At 40.0% G+C, this 15,452-nt stretch overlaps 1 long non-coding RNA gene across 1 annotated transcript in view; it reads left to right on the top strand.

Moving 5' to 3' along the window:
• Window positions 1-13,650, top strand: part of LOC105611292 (uncharacterized) — a 57,042-nt gene extending 43,392 nt beyond the window's left edge. Inside the window, exon 4 of the long non-coding RNA XR_001044385.4 lies at window positions 3,434-13,650. This is a non-coding gene — a long non-coding RNA (uncharacterized LOC105611292). The remainder of the gene's footprint in view (window positions 1-3,433) is intronic.
• The last annotated feature ends 1,802 nt before the right edge of the window (window positions 13,651-15,452 follow it).

Raw genomic sequence — 15,452 nt, 5'->3', positions numbered from 1 at the left:
TGGAAATACAACAGTGAGACAAACAAGCATGATTCCTGTTCTTGCTGAATTTTCAGCCTAGTAGGGAAGACGAACATTGCAGGAAAAGGCAAACAAAAAGTTGATTAGAATTGTTAGCACTTCATGCAAGAGAAATTAAGCTTATTTCAAATGACTTCACCTGGTTGGGAGGATCCATGAAGGTTCTCGCACAGAAGTTTTATATATCATATATGTAGGGCTTTCCCGGTGGCTCAGCGTAAAGAATCCTCCCGCAATGCAGGAGACACAGGAAATATGGATTCTATCCCTGGATCAGGAAGATCCCCTGGAGGAGGACATGGCAACCCACTCCAGTATTCTTGCCTGGGGAATCCCATGGACAGAGGGGCCAGGTGGGCTACAGTCTGTAGGGTCACAAAGAGTTGGACACGACTGAAGTGATTTAGCATGCAGGCAAGGAAATACCTAGTGTTTCTTCCCTTAGTAATTGCTACTATCCAGAATTGCTCTGGTTATTCTTGTCATGTGAAATAAGAAAATGAAATCAATATAAATATCAGGAAGAAGAGGGAACAGAAGCTCTTGGAGCTGAGGAGAGAAGCAACTGAGTATACACACACGCATCGTATATGTTGCTGTTGTGTGTTTAGTCCCTCAGTCGTGTCTGACTCTTTGCGACCCTGTGGACTGTAACCCACCAAGCTCCTCTGTCAGTGGGATTTTTCAGGCAAGAATACTGGAGTGGGTTACCATTTCCTTGTCCAAGGGATCTTCCAGACCCAGGGATCAAACCTTTGTCTCCTGCCTTTCCTGTTTTGGCAGGCAAGTTCTTTACCACTAGCGCCACCTGGGAAGCCCATCATATGTGTAGAGACTTGTTTTCTCAAATCCTCTACTCATAATCCAACTTTCATTCAAATTGCACAACTTGGAATCCTTGCTTATGCCTTCTTCTGTGCTTTGTTCATGCTGAAGCTTTTATCTACAGTATATTCTATGTGTCTTTCAAGTCCCATCTCCTCCATGTAGCTTTGGTAGTAATTTGTCCATTCATCTGTGATTTCTTGTTCCCTTAATCCAATGAGCCAATGATCTTGTTAAAACCGTACTTGTTTGGAAATCAAGACAGGAAAAAATTGGTTGCATGTCCAGGTATTAGAAACAAGCAAATGGAAGACGAATGCGTAAGAATCCATTTGAAATAGCATCAAAAATGATAAAACACAAACTTCTGCTTCCAGCCCAGTTTTACACTACCAGCTGAAACAACCAAACAACAACCAGAAAATTGATAAATGAATCAGTAAATCAACACAGACAAAGCAGAGGAAGCAATGACTGAAGACATTGAGCAACAGGCAAAGGACAGGGATTGCTCAGAAGCAAAAAGTAAATGAGGGGTGTGCCATGGCTGCTGACTGAGGTTTATGAGCTTGACAGTTTGAGAGCTTTTCAACTTCAGCACACACAGAGAGAAAACCAGGCAAAACCCAGCTGACTTCCTGAACTGAGAAGATGGCACTGAGGGTCCAGAGAGACCGTGAGAACTAGAATATTTAGGACAGAGGAACAGAGAAGAAATTTTTGCAGAAAAAGAGAAACCCAGATGCCTGCAGAAGGTCCCTATCAGGTATGCAGCCAAGAATTGATCAGTGGGTGTCTGTGAGGGAACTACTTGAAAGTGGACTTGGGTTAGTTGTAAATGTTAATTAAGAACAGTCAAAAACTGGAAATAACCCAAAGATCCGTCAGCAGTTGAAAGGACAAATTGTGGCATATTCATAGAATGCAGTATATTCATATTCAACCATACCGACCAATCTCTAAAACAGGATGTGGAGTGAAAGAAGACAGTCACAAAAATGTAAGAACCGTGTCTTTGTACAGAGGAAGTTAAAGAACAGGCAAAATGGGTCCATAGTGATAGGAGTCAGAACAGTAACTGCCCCTGGGTGTTGAGGCTTAACTGCAAGACATGAGAGAACTTTCCGGACTGATGGAAATGTTCGTTGTCTTGATTGGGGTAGTGGTTTCATGGGCTTATACATTTGTCAAAATTTATCAAAATGTGTGCTTCCGATTTCTGCACTTCACATATATCTTGCTTTAAAAATTAGACAGATATTAGTCTTGTCGGGTAATTAGCAGATAGATGATGAGTGATTGCTTATAAAGCTTGTGTTTCTGAATATTTAATTTTTTTATGGAGGCTTTAAATTTCTACTCTGTCAAGTCACCAAATATATGACATCTATTCAGACTGAAACGCATCTGTTTTTACAAGTTGTATAAAAATTTCAAGCCTTTACTTCATCAAAGAGTTAAAAGGTCTAAGAAGTAAAAAAAAAAGAAAACTGCTGAACCATGTCTGTAAAACGTGTTACTGAAACGGAGATGAGATAGAATGAACTTCAAGAAATGAAACTCCACTATAACAAAGATAGAGAATGATGAAGAAAGGGAAGAATAATTAAAAATTACAAGAATAATTAAGTGCCATAGGACAAACGCAGTAGAAGTCGTGAGTGTGAATAACCAACAAACCAGGATCCATGTAGAGGAACCTAAGTCAGTAAACATGCATTAGAGCTGGGAGCCCTGCCGTGACCTTGGTCCCGCTCTCATACCACACATACCTCTCATTCCACGGGACACAAATATGCCTTTCATATTAGAGAGAAGACTCTTTCCTATATGCTCAGCCTTTCCAAGGGCCGTCAGTAAGCCCAGGGACAGATGTTTGGACCGAAGCTTACTTGGGTTTCCTAAAACCTTTATTTCTTCCCAGACAACTCAGTCTTATTCTCTGAAACTTTATTCACTGAACTCATTAAGTCCTTTATTTGAGAATGAGATTTTAACATGTGTTTTCAAGAAAATACACTGTTTGAGAAATTATGTTCATATAATTAATAATTGTAAAGATCTAGAATGGGGGTAGCATGCTGGTGACAGCCACTTTTTAAAAAAAAAAAAAACCGGAATCTTGGGATTATGAGACCAAGGACACATAAGTTTATTTTTTATTATTTTTGGCCAAGCAGCATGTGGGATCTTAGTTCCCCGACCAGAGATCGAACCCGTGCCCCCTGCATTGGAAGCACAGAGTCCTAACCACTGGACCTGCCAGGAAGGTCCTGGCAGCCACTTTCTTGTGATTTGCTGACTCCATTGTCTCTGTTCAGCTGTAAACAATGGGAGGGCAGGAACTGTTTTACTCCTCTCTGTATCTTCCTCAGAGCCTTGAACATGACTGGAGGTTAAGCATTGCTTTCTCAATTAAAATTAAGCAAATTGGCTTTCACGTTTCCTCTCCATTTCCAGGCACTCCAGAGTTCCTCAGGCACAAGTTCTTCTAGTCTGCATCTTCATTGCTGTCTTTAGTGTGTTTTGATGCTGAATACTTTTTATTCATTCGTGCATCTCATTGATTTCTTCTCTCTTTCCCAAGGAGCTCAGCAGCTAAATAGAGAAACTGTTTCCGCCCGTGGGATGAGTCCTGTTTTCTCTATGATTTCTTCCAAAAGAAAGAGCAATAAATAAAGTAAGGCAAACATGAGCTGTGTCAACAGAGCAAAACACCTGCGGGACAACAACTTGAAGCTGACAAAGACTTATGCAACTTTTTAATGGTTTGTCCTCAATCCAGCAGTAAGATTTTCCTGACAGTAACTCTCTCCCTGCCAAAGAGAGCAGGACCCTTGAATCTGGTGGAGAAATTGACTGTAAGGCTGTACTGTGGTTTCTGGGAACACTGGACAAAGTTTGTGATTGCAATCTTGGTCACAGAAAGATGTTGTACATAGGTTAGCATATGAGACAGAAAATGATTCTAGTGATAGCAGCCAAAACATCCAAAATATATACAGGATGCACAGTCTGCAGAGCAGTTTTACACAGATTATAGCCCCTCCTCCCCCAACACATGTACACACACACACACACCCTAAGCCAAGGGGGTGGATGTAATTTTGTTCATGGTACAGATAAGAAATGGACTCTGAGCAAGGGAAGTATTAGTCACAAAATCATGTTCCTCCTTCATATTTCTGACTCCTATACATTAACCATCTGATTCCATTTATGAAGTGTGTAGTCTTATTGACCTGTAGTAAAGCCATTCCTCAGCTTTGATACAATATCATATAATTCATCAAGGTTGGGGCTTCCCTGGTGGTCCAGTGGTTAAGACTTGGCCTTCCAAAGCAGAAGGTCAGGTTCAATCTTTGGTTGGGGAGCTATGATCCCCTCTGCCTTGAAAACATGAAATAAATGTTTTTCAAAACATGAAATAGAAGCAATATTGTAACAAACTCAATGAAGAGTTTGGAAATGGTTCATATAAAAAAAAGTCTCAAAGAAATAAAAATAAAATTCATTAAGGTGACTTCTGATTTTTAAAAATATAAAATTCCTCCCAACTGCTCATTAAAATAACTATGAAACTACAGAATTAGAAAAGTTATCCTAAACGAAAATTAATATAGTTATACAACTTATTAGAATCTGGGGTGAATCTTAACCAACAGAAAAGTAGATTTGACAAACGTTATGGGAAAATATAGTAAACACTTGTCTTGTGCCAGGCATGGTGCAAGGTACTGGGAATGTATTTTTCAGTAAATACAATTGCAGTCACCCTTACAGAGTTCACAGTCTCGCTCCACTGACTCTAATCTCTCAGACATAGATTCATCATGTATCTAAACTGCCCGAAAAGAGGTAGGAATATGCTTTTTACCATCCCAGTGATTCTTGCCCTCAGACACCCTGTATCTGTAGCAATTGGAATATTGGGTAGATGGTACTTAGTCTAGAGTTCCTGATCTGTCTCAAAACCAGAGCACTGATTCATTCTTCTTGCTCCTCATGATGCTCTCCATTCCTCCCCAGCCCCTGTCTTTCTATATTTTTGCATTAGCTGAGAAGTAGGTATATAAAGAGGGCTTCCCAGGTGGTGCCGTGGTAAAAGACTGCACCTGCCAATTCAGGAGATGCAAAAGGCCCAGGTTCAATCTCTGGGTCAGGAAGATCCCCTGGAATAGAAAATGGCAACCCACTCTAGTAATCTTGCCTGGAAAATCCCATGGACAGAGGAGCCTGGCGGGCTATAGGTCATGGGGTCACAGAGAGTCGGACACGCCTGAACACAAACCACACAGGTATATAAAGCCCTTCGCATAGCCCTTGAGTCCTAATAAGTTCCCATGAATATTAGACATTGTCACTATCATTTTTATTTTTATGACTCAGAGGTGATTATCATTCCAGAGAGTGACGGCACAGAATGCAGGGCTCAGGAGAACTGGTGGTAGTAAGCTGCAGGTGTAGACTCCACGTGTCATGTTCCAAAGGCAGAGGGGCAAGATCGGAGAATGCCAGTAGGAGTGCCGTATTAGGGTTCTCCAGAGAAACAGCACCAATGCAGTGTGTGTAGAAAGAGATTTTTTCATAAGGAATTGACTCACCCAATTTTGAAGACTGAGAAGTCCCAGGAGCTGAAGTGGGCAAGCTGAAGGCTCAGCAGAACGTGGTGTTCAAGTCTAAAGCTGGCAGGTTTGAAGAGCCAGTATTTCACCTTGAGTTCAGAGGCAGAGAAAAAAAGCAGTGCCCCTGCTGGAAGGCAGTCAGGCAAAAGGAGTTCCTTCTCCCTCAGTTTTTTTGCTTTGTTCATGCCTTCAACTGGTTGGATAAGGCCCATCCACCTTGGGGCAGGTAATCCGCTTTATTCAGTCTGCTGTTGTTCAGCCGCTAAATCAGGTCCAATTCTTTGCAACCCCATAGACTGCAGCATGCTGGGCTTCCCTGTCCTTCACCATCTCCTGGAACTTGCTCAAACTCATGTCCACTGAGTCAGTGATGCCATCCAGAAATCTTGTCCTCTGTCATCTCCTTCTGTTACTCAATCTACTCGCTTACATGTTAATCCTATCCAGAAACACCATCATGGACACACCCAGAATTATGTTTGATCAAATATCTGGGCACCCCTTGGCCCAGTCAAGTTGACACAAAAATTAACCATTACAGGTACCTAGTGAGGATATTAACTTTTCAATGATTCCATAATTTTGAAGCGCAAGGGGTGAGATGTCACAAGTAGATCACAATTGAAAAGACCCTAAAAACTGGAAAGTGGACAAGCAGAATTTTAACCTGCTCTCAAATGGTAGATTTGAGAAGGGACCTCCATCTTCTCACAAATATTCAGAGTGGGACCAGGACAGTCCACACTTCTGTCTGTTGACAAAAAGTGTGAGCGGATCTTACTGAAGAATGAGAAGCAGAAGAAAAATAAGGGTCTATCAAATATGGTATAAAGCTAGAGGAAGAGAATAATCTCCACAAAGTTTTGAAGAATTTCAGGAATCTCTTTGCCTTCCTCCACAAAGTGCAGGAAAATGCTATCTCAGTGAATGAAAGCAGAATGACAAAGAGGGAAGAAAAAGTCTGAAAAATGACAGGATGAAATAAAAAGGCAAAGTAAGGTTTAAAAAGCAAAGTGAGTAAGAATTAAAAAAAAAAAAAAAAAACCCACCCCAAACCAAAAATAGCACAGGTAAGATAAAATTGCTTTTCATTTATGAGGAAAACATACTGACTTTTCTGAATATGCAAGGGCTAAGGAAACACCTAGTGTTTCTTCCCTTAGCAGTTGCTACTATCCAGAATTGCTCTGGCTGTTCTAGTCATCATGTGAAATAAGAAAATTAAATCAATATAAATAACAGAAAGAAGAGGAAAGAGAAGCTCTTAGAGCTATGGAGAAAGTTCAGTAAGTTGGTTAGTTATAAAATAAATATGCAAATTGGTTATTTTTCTGTATACCGATAAATGGTTTGAAAATCTATAATCATAAATCACTATAAAGTATAAAATACCCGAGAATAGGCATAATAAGGGCTTCCCAGGTGGCACAGTGGAAAATAATCTGCCTGTCAATACAGGAGACTCAAGTTCCATCCCTGGGTTGGGAAGATCCCCTGGAGTGGGAAATAGCAACCCACTCTAGTATACTTGCCTGGAAAATTCCATGGATGGAGGAGCCTGGTGGGCTACAGTCCATGACTGCACACACATGCACACAAGCCTGGTAAGAAATAAGAATGACATGAAAGAAAGATAAAACTTCACTGAGGGTGATACAGGAAGACAAATAACTGAAGGGAATACTAATGTTCATTAATAGGAAAATGCAGTATTCTATTCTTACGTACTAAAAGTGAATTCTTTCCAAATTAATTTATCCATTTAATACTATTTGATTAAAATCTTAATAGGATTTCTTGAGATGACTCATCAAAGAAGACTACCCAAGAAACAAGTTAGAAAAGTATTACTAAAGAAAGAGGCTTACTTTACCAGATTATCACTAATGGCAGATACAAGGTAAACAATGGATTTTCAGCTCTCATCTTGTTCTGCCACCCTGGCTCAGCTTTCCGCCTGCTGATGCACCTGAAATCTATCGGGAACTTGGAAGTCAATAGGTCCAAAGCCCCCCTCCCAAAATAGGTCTCAGATTATCAATTGAATCTGAGTCGTGTGGATTCAGACTGTCCAATACTTCTGTTTCCACTATGACTGTCCTGATCAGGCTCTTACCTCCATATACCTAGGCTTACTGCCACAGTCCTTGCTCACATTTCTGACTCTCTTCCCTTCCGTGTATGTGGCCTCCATCCAGTATTTCCTCTGCCAACCATGGTGCTACTTGATTAGCTCCTGTGATATCACTCAGTTCCATGCCTCAAAACTTTTAGTGAACTTCCCCCTGCCCTGCCCCCACCATTTATCTACTATATAGACTCTCTGCTCTTTAGATTAATTTCATTAAAGGTTCTGGACTTTTCAGTCCTTACCTGTCTTCTCATCTTTCTCTCTCATGAACCTTCTTCCTGCCAACTATGGTCCAGTCAACCTGAACTGCTCACTGGGTCCTGAGGATGCATCCTACTTTGCTATTTTTGTGATTGTACTAATTCTAAAATGCCCTTTCTTCCAATTCTGCATGTCCCAGTTCTACCCCTTTTAAATCTCATTTCACTTCTAATTGATTCCCTAGACCTTGGAGTTTTCCTGTATGTCCTTTGGTACCTCGTCTTCTACCTCAAAGCATGATGATTTCTAGGAAAGTTTTAATCTATTCTACCAGAATATAAATTCCCTACAGGACATTGCTTATGCATCTGTGTGTGTTCATAGCCTCCATCACAATCCCTGACAATGAGTAAATGATCATTTTATATGTTGAAGTCATTAATTCATAGACATGCCTACAATTGACCCAAATAATTGAAAGCTTAACAAGTATTTTCCCTGGTGACTCAGATGATAAAGAATCTGTCTGCAATGTGGGAGACCCGAATTTATCCCTGGGTTGGGGCAATCCTCTGGAGAAGGGAACGGCAACCCACTCTAGTATTCTTGCCTGGAGAATTCCATGGACCAAGGAGCCGGGCGAGCTACAGTCCATGGGTTCTCCAAGAGTTGGACACGACTGAGTGACTAACACAACAAAAATTTAGTTAAAGGAAACTGAGTGAGATATACTGAGCTGTCCATTCAAGAAACTCTAGAAATAGAACACGAAAACACTAATAGCTTTTGATCATTGTGGGGTTTTCCAGGAATGTTTTTATTTTTTATAATATCAGTCCTTTATATTTTCAACCTTCTCTAATTTTTTCATTTCTTGACTTTTCACAATGAACAGAAAGAAACCTAATTTTTTTATAAAGCCATTTCATTCCATTGGTATAAACAAGGAGATAAACAGACATTTATGAAGGTGATTCAACAAAGATTTTACTATGCCTTAGTCTTCATGTCAGGCAATCTTGATACACCCAGAAAAGGTCATTTTAAAAAGGAAAAATAGTTTGTCATCAAAATAGTTTTCTGTAATATTAAAAAACCAGATGAGTGTGATGCAAATATTAAAATTTCGTGAAATCATATAATCAGTTTTATAAAAGGTATTTTGCTGTTGTTCAGTCGCTCAGTCGTATCTGACTCTTTGTGACCCCATGGACTGCAGCACACCAGGTTTCCCTGTCCTTCACCATTTCCTGGAGCTTGCTCAAACTCCTGTCCATTGAGTTGATGATGCCATCCAACCATCCTGTCCTCTGTCGTCCCCTTCTCCTCCTGCCTTCAATCTTTCCCAGCATCAGGGTCTTTTCTAATGAGTTGGCTCATAAAAGGCATATGAATTCTATTTAATAGAAATAATTGACCATAGTACTTGAAGTGCTTTGCCTTAATTAAATCCTCAAAATAAGATGAGTGTTATTGCCATTTTGCAGTTTGGAAAACTGAGGAAAGAGTGGTTGACCAAGTTTGCAAAGCCAGAATTCAGTTTAGCTAGGATTTGAACCTTGGCCATGTGAGAGCAGAACTTGATGCCTTAACTGCTATTCTATTTTGACTCACCATAAAAGATAATGGAGTACTTTCCTTCCTGTTGCTGCTAAATACAACTGAAAACCTGGACAGTATATAGAAAACAAACATAAGAAGACTACATGACAAGATGTTCTGTGTCAGTAGACATTAGGGAAATGCAAATTAAAACCACAATGAGCTCTTACTACACACTTATCAGAATGGCTACAATAAAAAATAATGATAACACCAAATGCTGGCAAGGGTGTGGAGAAACTTGATCACTCACACATTGCTGGAGGGAATGCCAAGTGGTAGAGTCACCCTGGAAAACACTTTGGCAGTTTCTTAAAGAAAAACCCAAACCCTGTAATTAGCATTTGACTCAGCAATTGCACCCATGGGTATTTATCCCAGAGAAATGAAAACTTACATTCATGCAAAAACCTGTACGCAAATATTTTTACTGCTGCTTGATTCGTGTAACAGCCTCAAACTGGAAAGAACCCAGATGTCCTTCCTCACATGCATAGTAAGACAGACTGAGAGACGGCCACATTGTGGAGAACGGCTCAGTAATCACGAGGAACAAACTACTGATACACCGACAACATGGATGAATCACCGGAGAATTATGTTGAGTGAAAAAAGGTGATCCCAATAGGTTACAGACTGTGTGATTCCATTTATACAACATTCTTGAGATGACAAAATTATAGGAATGGAGGACACTATAATTGCCAAGAGTTATGAAGAGGTGTGGAGTGGGAGAGAGATGGATTGTAAAACAAGACAGCCAATTCTTGGTTGCAGAACAGATGATGTTACGGTGATTACCTCAGGACACCACATCCCCTTAAGTGATGGTAAAAACATATTATGGAGACCATTTTCCCCTCACCAAGTGACGGTAAAAACAGAGAGACTGTTTTCCCCTCACCCACCTACCTACATGAATGCTTCCTGTTCCCACCTGGATCGTGTACCTGTTAAGTCTTTCATACATTTTAAAGCGGTTTCAGTTTTAAAGCTTCAATGTTTCCTTCAAATTCGCATTAATTGGATTTATGTACAGTTCTTCAGGAGACTAAGAAGCAAAGCTTTATGTTTTTATTAAAGTCTTTGAAGTATTAGGGTTTATTTTGTTTCTTAAAATAATAGAATCGAATCTTAGCTTAAAAAATCTTTTCTGTGGAAATAGGAAGAAGGAAAAAAAAATCCCTTTGGAAAGGATGAATACTCTTCTGTGCCCCTCAGAAAATCAAAGCTATTTTGATAAGTTTTAATTGCCGCCTCACCCTACTTGTTTCACTTTAATTTGAAACCAGAATAACTTCCTGTTGCATTGCCAGATGGCCAATGATTTCATGGTGACATCGCCCACATGTGCTTTCATGAAGTCTAAACAGAACAGTTCACATTTCTGGGCAAAATCAGAACTTCTGAAATGCCTGCTGCTCTAGAATGAAAGAGAGCAGAAATGGGAAGCCTTACACACTTTTTGAAGAGTCAAGCTTCTGCAGACTTCTGTGATGTAACCATTCTCTTTTCCTCTACTTGCAACCAGAGCAGTGGGTACCAGTCTTGGCTGTAGGATGCAGTCACCTAAGCAGCTTTCAAAAACACTAATGCCTGTGCCCCATCCCCAGAGGGCTGTATTAATAGGTTTCCAGTGTGACCTGAGTCTCAGGAGTTTTTAAAATTGAATTTTTATTTTATATTGGAGTACAGGTGATTTACGATGTCATGTTAGTTTCATCTGTACAGTAAAGTGGTTCAATTATACATATACGTATATACATTCTCTTTCAGATTCTTTTCCCACATAGGTTACTACAGAATATTGAGTAGAATTCCCTATGCTATACAGTACATCCTTGTTGATTATCTATTTTATATATAGTAGTGTGTATATGTTAATACCAAGCTCCTAACTTATTCCCCCCGCCCCCACATTTTCCCTTTGATAACCAGAAGTTTGTTTTTGAAGTCTTTCTATTTTGTAAATAAGTTCATTTTGTATCACCTTTTTCAGTTCCACATATAAGTGATAGGATATATTTATCTGACTTTACTTAGTAGGATAATCTCTAAGTTCATCCATTTTGCTGCAAATAGCATTATTTCATTCTTTTTAATGTCTGAGTAATAATCCATCATATATATGTTCCACATCTTCTTTATCCATCCCTCTGTTGATGGACATTTAGATTGCTTCCATGTCTTGGCTATTGTGACTACTGCTGCTATGAACATAGGGGTGCGTGTATCTTTTTGAATTATGGTTTTCTCAAGGTATGTGCCCAGGAGTGGGATTTCTGGATCATATGATAGTTCTATTTTTAGTTTTTAAAGGAACCTCCATACTTTATCCATAGTGGTTGTACCAATTCATATTCCCACCAACAGTGTAGGAGGGTTCAGGAGTTTTTTAGAGCTCCTGGAAATTAGCCTGGATTGAGAAGCACAAATCTTTATGCATTTGATCAAATCCACGTGCTATTTAACTTGCTGTTTTTATCAACTCAGTTCCTAGCCTGATGAAGCTGCAATTTTCAAAATTGGAATTGGAATTCTAAATGAGATTTTTACATCAAGGTTCTAAGTTCCCTCTTCAGTAATTAGCTCAATTTTTTAAATTAGTAAATTAGGGCTTCCCTGGTGGCTCAGTCATAAAGAATCTGCCTGTCTTTGCAGGAAACATGGGTTCAATCCCTGGTGCAGGAAGATCCCATATGTCGCAAAGCTACTAAGCCTGTGAGCCACAGCTATTGAGCCCAGGAGCTGCAACTACTGAGCCCTCATGCCTCAACTCCTGAGGCTCACGAGCCCTGGAGCCCATGCTCTGTAACAAGAGAAGCCACCGCAGTGAGAAGCCCACGCAGTACAACTAGAGTAGCCCCCACTCTCTGCAACTGGAGAAAAGCCCGCCTGACAATAAGACCTAGTGCAGCCCAAAATAAATAAATAAATTTTAAAATTAATTAAATTAGTAAATTAGTGACTTTGATCTTGGTAATCATTCTACATCTATGTATATAAAATCATCAGATTGTACCCTTTAAATACAGCTCTATTCATCAATTATTCCTCAATAAAATAAAATGCTCCTAAATTTTACTCGTAAAAAACTTCAGTAAATCCGATTTTGCAGTTTGGGTGTCCTTGAACAAACTGGAGGTCCCTGACATGTAGCAGGTTGTAATTTGGCTGTAGCACAAATTTGAATGAGACGCTTCACAGGCTGGAGAGCTGGGGCATGTACTTTTCCATTCAATTTTGCAATTTTCCTGTTGTTGTGGCTAGGCTCACTGTATGGGATCTTCATGCGCACCTTTGGAAATGGCCGAAGAAAATGTTGGTGAAAGTGAAAAGATCAATTCACTTTTGGAGTGAAGATATCCATCAAAAACATTCCACTGTTAACCATTTCCATGTTTCTGTAATTCATGTATTTACCTTCCTGCCCCCATGCTCCATCCCTCAACATATGCAATCATATTCTCAATCTCATTTTCAAGAGCCACTTTTGAAAACTATTTATTTGGCTGCTCTGGGTCTTAGTAGTGGCATATGGGATCTAATTCCACGATCAGAGATTTAACCCCGGGCCTCCTGCATTGGGAACCCAGAGTCTTAGCCACTAAACTGCCGAGGAAGTCCCCTCAAGACCCTAATATTTCTATAGTGTATTTTAGCGAAAGAAGTAGCAAGTATCTCTTCTTTCCAGCTCTACCTCCTTATCACCATTCTGTTTCTCCTATGACTTCACTCTCTTTTCTTTGCCCTGTAGTGTACATCCTCCCAGCTGAAAATGGAAAAACTATCTTATGCTGTTTCTGTTAATACCTTGTGAATATACTGAAGCCTTTTTTATGGCTTGGTATATGGTCTTCACTGTTTCCTGGGAGCCCTGATGGCAGGTACTCTTTTATTTTCAGAGGAGTTTGATAGATACATATTTTAAGCTTGTCAATTCTGTTTTTCAGGCCCTCAGTGTTTTTACTCTCCTATCAGTTTGCCCTGACAAAGACTGAAGAAAGGCATGTTAAATTTGTCATTTAAAGAACGGAAGTAATGCTTTCTCATAAATAATTTTAGGGGAAAATGGTGACCAAATGGTGATCAAGGTGCTGCTGCTTCTCATTCCCCATTCTCAATTCCATACCTCAAAGACAAATGCTGTTAAGAGTTTCTGATTTTCATTGTGTTGTGGAAATAGATTAAATAGATTGTATTGTATACTATATTATGTCTAAATATATTGTATATGTTGTAGAATGTGTTTCTGATATGTCTTCAGAGCTTATTTTGGGTGTTAGTCACTCAGTTGTATCGTGTCCAACTCTGCAGTCCCGTGGACTACAGCTCACCAGGCTCCTCTGTCCATGGGGATTCTCCAGGCAAGGACTAGAGTGGGTTGCCATGCCCTCTTCCAGGTAATCTTTCCAACCCAGGGATGGAACCCAGGTCTCTCGCATTGCAGGCAGATTCTTTACCAACTGAGGCACCAAGGAAGCCCAAGTATACTGGAGTGGGTAGCCTATCCCTTCTCCAGGAGATCTTCCTGACCTAGGAATTGAACCGGGATCACCTACATTGCAGGCAGATTCTTTATCAGCTGAGCTACAGGGAAACCCAGAGCTTATTTTTAAAGAACTGAAATACTAAGCTAAACCCTTGCCACCCCTCTTTTCTGTCCTTCCTTCTTCCCTTCTGAAGTTGATGTGTATTATTCTATGATTTTTATACTTTTCATTCAGATGTGTTTATCATAAACAATATATGTTGCTCATATGGATACATAGGTATATAGTATTTACTCAAACTGCTCATCTCTTCACAACTTACCTCTTCACTCAACATAATTCTCTTGATATAAATTGATATTTGGTGATATATTCATTTTACATGCTAAATAGACTTGTGTTGCTTACATAAAGCTGATTTTATCTTTCACCTACTGAAGAACATATTATATCTGATTTTTTAGAAAGGGATACTTTCTACTTTCTACTTGAATACAAAAGGGGCAGTTTCTCTGGGGGAGACATATTGAAGTAAATTTTTTTCTAGAATAGAATATGTAGCTATTCAATTTTCCTAGCTATTATATTTTTAAATGTGCTTGTCAAAATGGTTTTCATTTATTCAACACATATTTTATTGGGTGTCTAGTATAAACCAAGTCTGTTCAAGGCACAAGGATTTAGCCATAAACAAGAGACACATTTCCCGTACTTCTGAGGTTTACGTTTGAAGCTGGGAAGAGATGCAATAAATAAAAATACAAAACACCAGGTGGCAATTAGTGCTTTGAAAAATTAAAGTCTAAAGGGTGGGGAGAGAGCAGTTGGCTTGGGGTAGGGTGGGTGGATACTATACTATTTTAAGTGGGGGCAGGGGATCAGGGAAGACCTGTCTAGTAAAGTGGGAACAGCAGGTGCAAACAGCAGGTGAGCTGCAGGAGTGTGTGTGTGTGTTTGAGGAGCAGCAAGGGTATGAGTGTGGCTGCACTAGAACCAATAGCCAGGAGGTGGATCAAAGAGAACCAAGGTAAAGCATTGTAAGAATTTGGAGGACTTCCCTGGTGGTCCAGTGGCTAAGACCCTGTGCTCTCAATGCAGGGGGCCTGGGTTCTATCCCTGGTCAGGGAATTAGATCTCACTTTCCTCAGTGAAGATCCAGCACAGCCAAATAAATAGAATAATTTTAAGTTAGGGCTCTTTTTCCAAGTGAAATGGGAAGTCAGTAGATGGTTTTAAGCAAAGAAGTGACGTGATCTGACTTAGGTCCTAAAAGGGATGACTCTGGCTCCCATGTTGAGAGCAGACCTAAGCTGTGGGCAGATGCTCCAACACTGAAGACTGTCATCTTCATTCAGGCGGCAGACGATTGGCTTGGATTTGAGTGAGAACTATGGAGGTGAGTAGAAGCTGGATACGATTTGATGTTAGAGCTGAGAGTTTACTGATGGTCAGATGTGGGGTGTGAGAGAAAGTCAATCAAGGCTGCCTCAAAGCTTTTGGTCTCAAGCAACAGGATGCTGTTAATATAGGAAAAAAAGATGAAGGCACCTTACA

Source organism: Ovis aries, chromosome 13 (genome assembly GCF_016772045.2).
Source record: "Ovis aries strain OAR_USU_Benz2616 breed Rambouillet chromosome 13, ARS-UI_Ramb_v3.0, whole genome shotgun sequence".
Classification (NCBI taxonomy): domain Eukaryota; kingdom Metazoa; phylum Chordata; class Mammalia; order Artiodactyla; family Bovidae; genus Ovis; species Ovis aries.
Note: the sequence above shows the minus strand (reverse complement) of the source record. Positions and strands in the feature narration are given on the sequence as shown.